The sequence below is a fragment of the Sinohyriopsis cumingii genome, unplaced genomic scaffold (assembly GCF_028554795.1).
Source record: "Sinohyriopsis cumingii isolate HCF-2022 unplaced genomic scaffold, ASM2855479v2 utg004094l, whole genome shotgun sequence".
NCBI lineage: Eukaryota > Metazoa > Mollusca > Bivalvia > Unionida > Unionidae > Sinohyriopsis > Sinohyriopsis cumingii.
The window spans coordinates 22,501-35,000 of NW_028316670.1; positions in this window are offsets into that span (position 1 = coordinate 22,501).

Consider the following 12,500-nt stretch of genomic DNA (forward strand, 5'->3'; position numbering starts at 1 on the left):
TGCATACCGAGCGAGTTTTGTGTGTCTATCCCCCCCTCCAGTGATTTCTGCCTGTGCCTGGACGGCCATCACGAAGCCATCTTTGAAGCCATCTCGCTCGACAAGGCATGCGTGGATAGCTCTCTCTAGGACGCAGCCGCCACCGCAAACCGCACGAGAATATCTTTCGCCGTTTTAGAGATACGAATTTTCTAGCAAGAGTGCCGATAAATTGCTTCCCGAGCGAAGTCGGTTACTTGTTATTTTCCCATTACTTTCGTCTCTCGCTGAAATGGCCACCGCCTCGTCCAGGATGAAGCCATCTTCCTGCGCAAGGCATCGACGGATAGGTCTTTCTCAGACCCATCAGCCGCAGCAAACCGCACGAAAATATCTTCGAGCGTTCGAAAGATATAGGTATTCGAGTGAAGATACCGAACCAACGGAATGCCGTGATGGCAACGACCTTGACCTTCGGCTTTTCATGGTCGCACGGACGAACGGACAGTCCGATTTTCGTGGGGTTTTCACTGCCAGACGCGTCTCTTCAAGGCCAATCTGGCCCTGGGTGGCACGTCCACCTAGCTCTTGCCCCTCCCGAGAAAAGGAACTTTACGCAGCGTTTCACCTAAAAACGGTCGGTTTTTCGAAGCGTACGGACGAACGGACAGGGCTATCGACGTTCGGTTTGCTCTAGCACAGTGGCCTCGTCGAGCCCGATCTGCCGACATATGGCAAGTCGCTCTATTCCTAAGCTTTCAATTTTTCGAAACTTCACACTTGCATGGAAGGAATCGGTTTTCTTCCAATGGCGGGCGAACGGACAGTCCGATTTTCGTGGGGTTTTCACTGCCTGACGCGTCTCTTCAAGACCAATCTGGCCCTGGGTCGCACGTCTACCTAGCTCTTGCCCTTCCGGAGGAAAGGAACTTTAAGCCGCGTTTTACCTAGAAACGGTCGGTTTCTCGAAGCGTACGGACGAACGGACAGGGCTATTGACGTGCGGTTTGCTCTAACAGAGTCGTCTCTTCGAGCCCGATCTGCCGACATGTGGCACGTCGCTATATTCCAAAGATTTCAATTTTTCGAAACTTCACACTTGCATGGTGGAAAACGGTTTTCTCCCGATGGCGGACGAACGGACGCAGCCATTAAGATATATTTGGCACAGGCCGACGCGTCTATTCAAGACAGATCTTTTGGCATCTGACATTTGATAATACCTCCCGCCGTCGGCGCTAGGCCTTGTGTACCCCTGACATTCCGTTGGTGCAAAGCCCTTGGAAGCGAAGTAACTAAAACCAACGTTGGACTTAGTTATTAATTGATGTGTGTGTGTGTGTGTGTGTCTTTGTGTGTGTGTGTGTGTGTGAATATATATATATATATATATATATATATATATATATATATATATATATATATATATATATATATATATATATATGTATATATATGTATATATATGTATATATATGTATATATGTATATATATATATATATATATATATATATATATATATATATATATATATATATATATATATATCGCTCGGCAAGGCATGCGTGGATAGTTCTGTCTAGGACGCAGCCGCCACCGCAAACCGCACGAGAATATCTTTCGCCGTTTTAGAGACACGAATTTTCTAGCAAGTGTGCCGATAAATTGCATACCGAGCGAGTTTTGTGTGTCTATCCCCCCCTCCAGTGATTTCTGCCTGTGCCTGAACGGCCATCACGAAGCCATCTTTGAAGCCATCTCGCTCGGCAAGGCATGCGTGGATAGCTCTGTCTAGGACGCAGCCGCCACCGCAAACCGCACGAGAATATCTTTCGCCGTTTTAGAGACACGAATTTTCTAGCAAGTGTGCCGATAAATTGCATACCGAGCGAGTTTTGTGTGTCTATCCCCCCCTCCAGTGATTTCTGCCTGTGCCTGAACGGCCATCACGAAGCCATCTTTGAAGCCATCTCGCTCGGCAAGGCATGCGTGGATAGCTCTCTCTAGGACGCAGCCGCCACCGCAAACCGCACGAGAATATCTTTCGCCGTTTTAGAGACACGAATTTTCTAGCAAGAGTGCCGATAAATTGCTTCCCGAGCGAAGTCGGTTACTTGTTATTTTCCCATTACTTTCGTCTCTCGCTGAAATGGCCACCGCCTCGTCCAGGATGAAGCCATCTTCCAGCGCAAGGCATCGACGGATAGGTCTTTCTCAGACCCATCAGCCGCAGCAAACCGCACGAAAATATCTTCGAGCGTTCGAAAGATATAGGTATTCGAGTGAAGATACCGAACCAACGGAATGCCGTGATGGCAACAACCTTGACCTTCGGCTTTTCATGGTCGCACGGACGAACGGACTGTCCGATTTTCGTGGGGTTTTCACTGCCAGACGCGTCTCTTCAAGGCCAATCTGGCCCTGGGTGGCACGTCCACCTAGCTCTTGCCCCTCCCGAGAAAAGGAACTTTACGCCGCGTTTCACCTAAAAACGGTCGGTTTTTCGAAGCGAACGGACGAACGGACAGGGCTATCGACGTTCGGTTTGCTCTAGCACAGTGGCCTCGTCGAGCCCGATCTGCCGACATATGGCAAGTCGCTCTATTCCTAAGCTTTCAATTTTTCGAAACTTCACACTTGCATGGAAGGAATCGGTTTTCTTCCAATGGCGGGCGAACGGACAGTCCGATTTTCGTGGGGTTTTCACTGCCTGACGCGTCTCTTCAAGACCAATCTGGCCCTGGGTCGCACGTCTACCTAGCTCTTGCCCTTCCGGAGGAAAGGAACTTTAAGCCGCGTTTTACCTAGAAACGGTCGGTTTCTCGAAGCGTACGGACGAACGGACAGGGCTATTGACGTGCGGTTTGCTCTAACAGAGTCGTCTCTTCGAGCCCGATCTGCCGACATGTGGCACGTCGCTATATTCCAAAGATTTCAATTTTTCGAAACTTCACACTTGCATGGTGGAAAACGGTTTTCTCCCGATGGCGGACGAACGGACGCAGCCATTAAGATATATTTGGCAACTTTACACTTGCATGGAAGAAATGGGTTTTGTTGGACTTGGTTATTTATTGATTTGCATACATACATACATACATACATACATACATACATACATACATACATACATACATACATACATACATACAGAGAGACATAATAGCTCTGTCTAGGACGCAGCAGCCAACGCAAACCGCATGAGAATATCTTTTACCGTTCTACAGATACGATTTTTTCTTTTCTTTTCTTTTCTTTTTTTTTTTTTTTTTTCCTTTGTTTTTTTTTTTTTTTAAATTTATTTGTTCCCGTCACAGCCAAGGGAACGGGCTTGACACAAACCGTGCGGAAAGAAGACACTGTCGAGCGTGTCTCAGAAAAGTTTAGGTAGGTTTTTGGCCACTTTTCGGAACATTGTTGTGCAAATTTTTGCCCCAAACCCAATAACGTAGGTTTTTGGCCACATTTTGCTACTTTTCTTGGCAATTTTGGGGGGGCTCAAAGCCAGATAACATGTAGGTTTTGGACAAATATTTCCCATCATGGAAAATGCCAACTTCATGCAGACAGAACATAATTAAACGCTTCTGTAAAGTGTTTATCAATGCCACATGATCGAATTGCACACAATTTTGAAATTTGTCAAAGAGCGCAATTGGACGAAATCACTTATATTGTTTGTATGAAGTGATTTTAATGTCGAACCAAGGAATTGGACAAACATGCCTACACAATATTGTCTGTACGACAAGGTAACGCTGGAGTCCTAAGGTGAATGAAGCCAAGTGCTTCCAATGCCAGGTAGATTTTGGGCCAATCTTTGCCCAAGTGGGACAATATTTTCCCATCATGAAAAATGCAGTGGAATGGATTACAATTGCCAAATTTATGCATAGAAACGACAATCGAACGCTTCCATAAAGTGTTTTAAATAGTATCGTACAAAATCACCTTGTATTGCGGGTTTTATTATTATTATTATTATTATTATTATTATTATTATTATTATTATTATTATTATGTTCTTTCTTCCCGCCTTCCTTCTTCTTCTTCTTTGTTATTTTTATTTTCTAATTTTTTTTCTTCTTCTTCTTCTTCTTCTTCTTCTTCTTCTTCTTCTTCTTCTTCTTCTTCTTGGTATTCATATCTCTCTTTGTGCGCCAGCGTAAATCACGTACTAACTCCAAGTACGGATCCGTCTTCTCCGCAACAGTCAAACCATTCATTTTCCTCGTCCTGCACACGAACGGACACGGTGATTCAAATGCCCTTTTCGCAGGCAGATGCGACTCGTCCGGGCCGATGTGCCGGTGCTTCCCACTTCAAGATAGCTCTTCCCGTTCCAGAGAAAACTGCACCCAAGCCATTTTTTTCCCACGCTCCCGACCTTGACCTTGAACTACGCATTTTCTCAGCCGTACGGACGAACGGACCAGCAGATTTTCACGGGGTTTGCACGCACAGATGCGTCTTCTCCAGGCCCATCGTCCGACGTATGGCTCGTCAACATCCTGCCAAGTGGCGATGCTGAAAACTCGCTTCAACCCCATGTCGCGCTCCAGCGACATGCACGTGGACGGGTCGCACGGACGAACGGACAAGCCGATTTTCATGCGGTTTGCACCACCAGATGCGGCTCTTCCAGGCCCATCTTACGACGTAGGGCATGGCAACATACCTTTAAGTGGCGATGCTCAAAACTCGCTTCGACCCAATGTCGCCCGCTTCCGACATTGACATCAACGGGCCCGTTTTCTTCCCCGGACGGACGAACGGACGATGGGAATTCCATGTCTTTCACACCGTCCGACGTGTCTTGCCGAGACCGACCTGTCGGTAGGTCGCATGTCAAAATCGGTCCATTACTTTTCGAGCAAACTCGATTTAAGCCAACTTCGCACTCGTATGGTTCGGCGCGGCTGAAAACGTTTTCCAGAGCGCACGGACGAACGGACACGCCTACTCGACCGTGCCTGGCACCGGCAGACGCGTCTCGTCGGGCCCGAGCGGTCGAACCACGACACGGGACAATACCTCTACCCGTCGGCGAGAAAACTTTTTTTAATGGACATTTTCACTTTAACATTGGAGGGGGGTTCCAAAAATCGGTTTTCTTACCATTACGGACGAACGTACAGGTCCAATGGACTTATTTTTTTTTCCAAGACGCCTCTCGTCACGCCAGATCGAATGACGTCTTGCAATTGCCCATTGGTCCACCCGTTTGGCCAGGAAAAAAAATAATCCGATTCTCGCAGCGAGCTGACCATTGCGAATTCCATTGCATTCGTTTTCTTTGACTTACGGACGATCGGACCAGCCGAGATCCATGGGGTTTTCACTGCCAGCTGCGTCTCGTCGAGGCCCATCTGCCGATGGGTCGCACCTTAAGATCGCTCATAGGCTTTCGGAGAAAACCAACTTTAAGCTACCGACTTGGCACCGAAGCGTTTGCTATGCGAAGGCGTACGCACGAACGGACACAGCGACATGCACGGGGATAACACAGGCAGGTGCGACTCATCCAGACCTAGGCGCCGGTGGGTCAAACTTTAACATATCTTTCCACGCTTGGGAGAAAAACACTATTTTCCCACGCTCCCTACCTTGACCTTGACTATTGTGGCATGGGTGAAAAATAGCCCCTAACTCGGCCAAACCTCCACCGATTTTCAACATCTACCACTCTATGTCTTCGTCTCGACCAGGCGCGTCTGCCGAGGTGTAAAACGTGCCAATGTGACGTTCCCTTCCACCACTTCATTCCGGAACCCCAACGGTTTTTCCGCCATTTTGACACCACCTCGCCCGGTGGCGTCCGGGTGGCACCCGTTCCCCGACGTGGCCCCGTGGCCCCGACACGCTGCAGCAAACCGCTTGAAAATATTCCCAGCCGTCCTGGAGATATGGGGGAAACTGTAGCTTTTCGGACTTTGTCGTTTTGTGGCCCCTGCCGGGTGACAAAACAGCCCCTAACTCGGCCAAACCTGCACCGATTTTCAACATCTACCACTCTCTGTCTTCGTCTCGACCAGGCGCGTCTGCCGAGGTGTGAAACGTGCCAATGGGACGTTCCCTTCCACCACTTCATTCTAGGAACCTAACGGTTTTTCCGCCATTTTGACACCACCTCGCCCGGTGGCGTCCGGGTGGCACCCGTTCCCCGACGTGGCCCCGTGGCCCCGACACGCTGCAGCAAACCGCTTGAAAATATTCCCAGCCGTTCTGGAGATATGGGGGAAACTGTAGCTTTTCGGACTTTGTCGTTTTGTGGCCCCTGCCGGGTGACAAAACAGCCCCTAACTCGGCCAAACCTGCACCGATTTTCAACATCTACCACTCTATGTCTTCGTCTCGACCAGGCGCGTCTGCCGAGGTGTAAAACGTGCCAATGTGACGTTCCCTTCCACCACTTCATTCTAGGAACCCCAACGGTTTTTCCGCCATTTTGACACCACCTCGCCCGGTGGCGTCCGGGTGGCACCCGTTCCCCGACGTGGCCCCGTGGCCCCGACACGCTGCAGCAAACCGCTTGAAAATATTCCCAGCCGTTCTGGAGATATGGGGGAAACTGTAGCTTTTCGGACTTTGTCGTTTTGTGGCCCCTGCCGGGTGACAAAACAGCCCCTAACTCGGCCAAACCTGCACCGATTTTCAACATCTACCACTCTCTGTCTTCGTCTCGACCAGGCGCGTCTGCCGAGGTGTGAAACGTGCCAATGGGACGTTCCCTTCCACCACTTCATTCTAGGAACCTAACGGTTTTTCCGCCATTTTGACACCACCTCGCCCGGTGGCGTCCGGGTGGCACCCGTTCCCCGACGTGGCCCCGTGGCCCCGACACGCTGCAGCAAACCGCTTGAAAATATTCCCAGCCGTTCTGGAGATATGGGGGAAACTGTAGCTTTTCATCGGTTTTTTAATTGTGAGGACGACCTAGCACAAGTTCGAATCCCGCCGTCGACATAGCAGTCTAGAACCTTCATTGTCCAATATTCCAATGCAAACCCCATGGAAAAATGTCAAGCGGTTCCCAAAATATTCAACGTTTAGTGAAACGGCATAAAGACTTTTTGTAAAGTCATATGTTTTGACGCACCCACCGCCCCGACGATTGAGGAGGAGGTGTGCCAGGCAACTTGATATTTTCTGATACAGGCTATCGAGGCCGACTTGCCGACATAAACCCCGTCGAAATATTCCCATTTGTTACGGAGATATTGCCAAAAAAGTCATTTGTTCATCGGTTTTTTCACTGTGAAAACGACCTAGCACGAGTTCGAATCCCGCCGCCGACATAGCAATCTAGACCCTTCATTGGCCAATATTCTAATGCAAACCCCATGGAAAAATATCAAGGGGTTCCCGAGATATTCAACATTTAGTGAAACGGCATAAAGTCGATTTTTTTTGAAAAGTCATATGTTTTGACGCACCCACCGCCCCGACGATTGGGGAGGAGTTGTGCCAGGCAACTTGTTATTTTCTGATACAGGCTATCGAGACCGACTTGCCGGCATAAACCTCGTCGAAATATTCCCATTTGTTACGGAGAAATTGCCAAAAAAGTCATTTGTTCATCGGTTTTTTCACTGTAAAAACTACCTAGCACGAGTTCGAATCCCGCCGCCGACATAGCAATCTAGACCTTTCATTGGCCAATATTCCAATGCAAACCCCATGGAAAAATATCAAGGGGTTCCCGAGATATTCAACATTTAGTGAAACGGCATAAAGTCGATTTTTTGAAAAGTCATATGTTTTGACGCACCCACCGCCCCGACCAACAGGGAAGAGTTCGAATCTCGCAGTTGACATTGCTTTATAGCTCTCGTAATGGCCGATCTGCCAAAGCAAACCCCATCAAAAAATTCCTATCCGTTACCGAGATAATGAATAAAATAAAACCGAGAAGTGAGACTGTGGCGCTAGTCCTTGTGTACCCCTGGCTTTCCCTTGGTGCAAAGCCGTTGGTAGCAAAGGCACGATTTCAAAATTGAAACTTTCCTGACCAACTACCCCCATATAGAATTTGGCACTATATATAGGGAAGAAGTGATTTTGGGGTCCTATACATTGCATTAGAGACGTAGTACGATAGCTGGTTTCTTCCCTGTTGCGACCGATCGCCTGGTCGCATCGGGACGATCGACCCCTCGTTGGATAGGTCGTCCCAGCCAGCATGCAATGCCGATCTAGCCAGGAGTGCTAGGAGTAGAGCGAAAGGTAGAGAGAGAGAGAGGCAGGGGCACCCTCTCTCGCTCTAGTAGCGATATGGCTTGGGTAGTGTCTGTAAGGTTAGGAAGTTGAAACTTTCCTAACTAACTACCCACATATAGTATTTGGCACTATTATATAGGAAAAAATGCGTTTCCTAGGGTCTCGATTGAATGTGAATCGAGACGAGAGAGAGAGAGAGGCCGATAAGGCAGGCAGGCAGGTAGACACACACTCTCTCTCTCTGGTAGCTAGCTAGGTGCGATCGAAGGCTAGCCTACCAAGGACAGGACAAGCGTGAAGGGAGAGAGGCAGGCACGCTCTCTCTCTCTGGTAGCTAGCAAGGTGCGATCGAAGGCTAGCTTACCAAGGACAGGACAAGCGAGAAGGGAGAGAGAGAGAGGCAGGCACACTCTCTCTCTCTCTCTCTGGTAGCTAGCTAGGTCCGATCGAAGGCTAGCTTACTAAGGACAGGACAAGCGAGAAGGGAGAGAGGCAGGCACACTCTCTCTCTCTGGTAGCTAGCAAGGTGCGAGAGAGAGAGTGAGGAAAGGCTTGGGGAATCGAGGGTTTGGCCGTGGTAGAAAGCCCTTGGTAAAAACGGAACGAATTCAAAAAGGTGCACCTTTTGGGCAACTTTTTGACCAACTACCCACACATAGTATTTGGTACTATTATATAGGAAAAAATGCGTTTCCTATGGTCTCGATTGAAAGTGAATCGAGACGAGAGAGAGAGGCCGATAAGGCAGGCAGGCAGGCAGACACACACACTCTCTCTCTCTCTGGTAGCTAGCTAGGTGCGAGCGAAGGCTAGCCTACCAAGGACAGGACAAGCGTGAAGGGAGAGAGAGAGGCAGGCACGCTCTCTCTCTCTCTCTGGTAGCTAGCAAGGTGCGATCGATGGCTAGCTTACCAAGGACAGGACAAGCGAGAAGGGAGAGAGAGAGGCAGGCACACACACACACTCTCTCTCTCTCTCTCTCTCTCTCTGGTAGCTAGCTAGGTCCGATCGAAGGCTAGCTTACCAAGGACAGGACAAGCGAGAAGGGAGAGAGAGAGGCAGGCACACTCTCTCTCTCTCTCTCTCTCTCTCTCTGGTAGCTAGCTAGGTCCGATCGAAGGCTAGCTTACCAAGGACAGGACAAGCGAGAAGGGAGAGAGGCAGGCACACTCTCTCTCTCTGGTAGCTAGCAAGGTGCGAGAGAGAGAGTGAGGAAAGGCTTGGGGAATCGAGGGTTTGGCCGTGGTAGAAAGCCCTTGGTAAAAACGGAACGAATTCAAAAAGGTGCACCTTTTGGGCAACTTTTTGACCAACTACCCACACATAGTATTTGGTACTATTATATAGGAAAAAATGCGTTTCCTATGGTCTCGATTGAAAGTGAATCGAGACGAGAGAGAGAGGCCGATAAGGCAGGCAGGCAGGCAGACACACACACTCTCTCTCTCTCTGGTAGCTAGCTAGGTGCGAGCGAAGGCTAGCCTACCAAGGACAGGACAAGCGTGAAGGGAGAGAGAGAGAGGCAGGCACGCTCTCTCTCTCTCTCTGGTAGCTAGCACGGTGCGATCGATGGCTAGCTTACCAAGGACAGGACAAGCGAGAAGGGAGAGAGGCAGGCACACTCTCTCTCTGGTAGCTAGCAAGGTGCGATCGAAGGCTAGCGTACGAAGGACAGGACAAGCGAGAAGGGAGAGAGGCAGGCACACTCTCTCTCTCTGGTAGCTAGCTAGGTCCGATCGAAGGCTAGCGTACGAAGGACAGGACAAGCGAGAAGGGAGAGAGGCAGGCACACTCTCTCTCTCTGGTAGCTAGCTAGGTCCGATCGAAGGCTAGCTTACCAAGGACAGGACAAGCGAGAAGGGAGAGAGGCAGGCACACTCTCTCTCTCTGGTAGCTAGCAAGGTGTGATAGAGAGTGAGGAAAGGCTTGGGGAATCGAAGGTTTGGCCGTGGTAGAAAGCCCTTGGTAAAAACGGAACGAATTCAAAAAGGTGCACCTTTTGGGCAACGTTTTGACCAACTACCCACACATAGTATTTGGTACTATTATATAGGAAAAAATGCGTTTCCTATGGTCTCGATTGAAAGTGAATCGAGACGAGAGAGAGAGGCCGATAAGGCAGGCAGGCAGGCAGACACACACTCTCTCTCTCTCTGGTAGCTAGCTAGGTGCGAGCGAAGGCTAGCCTACCAAGGACAGGACAAGCGTGAAGGGAGAGAGAGAGAGGCAGGCACGCTCTCTCTCTCTCTCTGGTAGCTAGCACGGTGCGATCGATGGCTAGCTTACCAAGGACAGGACAAGCGAGAAGGGAGAGAGGCAGGCACACTCTCTCTCTGGTAGCTAGCAAGGTGCGATCGAAGGCTAGCGTACGAAGGACAGGACAAGCGAGAAGGGAGAGAGGCAGGCACACTCTCTCTCTCTGGTAGCTAGCTAGGTCCGATCGAAGGCTAGCTTACCAAGGACAGGACAAGCGAGAAGGGAGAGAGAGAGGCAGGCACACTCTCTCTCTCTCTCTCTCTCTCTCTCTGGTAGCTAGCTAGGTCCGATCGAAGGCTAGCTTACCAAGGACAGGACAAGCGAGAAGGGAGAGAGGCAGGCACACTCTCTCTCTCTGGTAGCTAGCAAGGTGCGAGAGAGAGAGTGAGGAAAGGCTTGGGGAATCGAGGGTTTGGCCGTGGTAGAAAGCCCTTGGTAAAAACGGAACGAATTCAAAAAGGTGCACCTTTTGGGCAACTTTTTGACCAACTACCCACACATAGTATTTGGTACTATTATATAGGAAAAAATGCGTTTCCTATGGTCTCGATTGAAAGTGAATCGAGACGAGAGAGAGAGGCCGATAAGGCAGGCAGGCAGGCAGACACACACTCTCTCTCTCTCTCTGGTAGCTAGCTAGGTGCGAGCGAAGGCTAGCCTACCAAGGACAGGACAAGCGTGAAGGGAGAGAGAGAGAGGCAGGCACGCTCTCTCTCTCTCTGGTAGCTAGCACGGTGCGATCGATGGCTAGCTTACCAAGGACAGGACAAGCGAGAAGGGAGAGAGGCAGGCACACTCTCTCTCTGGTAGCTAGCAAGGTGCGATCGAAGGCTAGCGTACGAAGGACAGGACAAGCGAGAAGGGAGAGAGGCAGGCACACACTCTCTCTCTGGTAGCTAGCTAGGTCCGATCGAAGGCTAGCTTACCAAGGACAGGACAAGCGAGAAGGGAGAGAGAGAGGCAGGCACACTCTCTCTCTCTGGTAGCTAGCTAGGTCCGATCGAAGGCTAGCTTACCAAGGACAGGACAAGCGAGAAGGGAGAGAGAGAGGCAGGCACACTCTCTCTCTCTGGTAGCTAGCTAGGTCCGATCGAAGGCTAGCTTACCAAGGACAGGACAAGCGAGAAGGGAGAGAGAGAGGCAGGCACACTCTCTCTCTCTGGTAGCTAGCTAGGTCCGATCGAAGGCTAGCTTACCAAGGACAGGACAAGCGAGAAGGGAGAGAGAGAGGCAGGCACACTCACTCTCTCTCTCTCTCTCTCTCTCTCTCTCTCTGGTAGCTAGCTAGGTCCGATCGAAGGCTAGCTTACCAAGGACAGGACAAGCGAGAAGGGAGAGAGAGAGGCAGGCACACTCTCTCTCTCTGGTAGCTAGCAAGGTGTGATAGAGAGTGAGGAAAGGCTTGGGGAATCGAAGGTTTGGCCGTGGTAGAAAGCCCTTGGTAAAAACGGAACGAATTCAAAAAGGTGCACCTTTTGGGCAACTTTTTGACCAACTACCCACACATAGTATTTGGTACTATTATATAGGAAAAAATGCGTTTCCTATGGTCTCGATTGAAAGTGAATCGAGACGAGAGAGAGAGGCCGATAAGGCAGGCAGGCAGGCAGACACACTCTCTCTCTCTGGTAGCTAGCTAGGTGCGAGCGAAGGCTAGCCTACCAAGGACAGGACAAGCGTGAAGGGAGAGAGAGAGAGGCAGGCACGCTCTCTCTCTCTCTCTGGTAGCTAGCACGGTGCGATCGATGGCTAGCTTACCAAGGACAGGACAAGCGAGAAGGGAGAGAGGCAGGCACACTCTCTCTCTGGTAGCTAGCAAGGTGCGATCGAAGGCTAGCTTACCAAGGACAGGACAAGCGAGAAGGGAGAGAGGCAGGCACACTCTCTTTGGTAGCTAGCAAGCCCAGGCAAGGCAAGAACGTGGCTGCTTTTCGTTCGAAAATGGGCTGGGAAGCTCGATGGCACAGGGTACGTCGAAAAATATTCTGACCAACTACCCACATATAGTATTTGGCACTATTATATAGGAAAAAATGCATTTTCA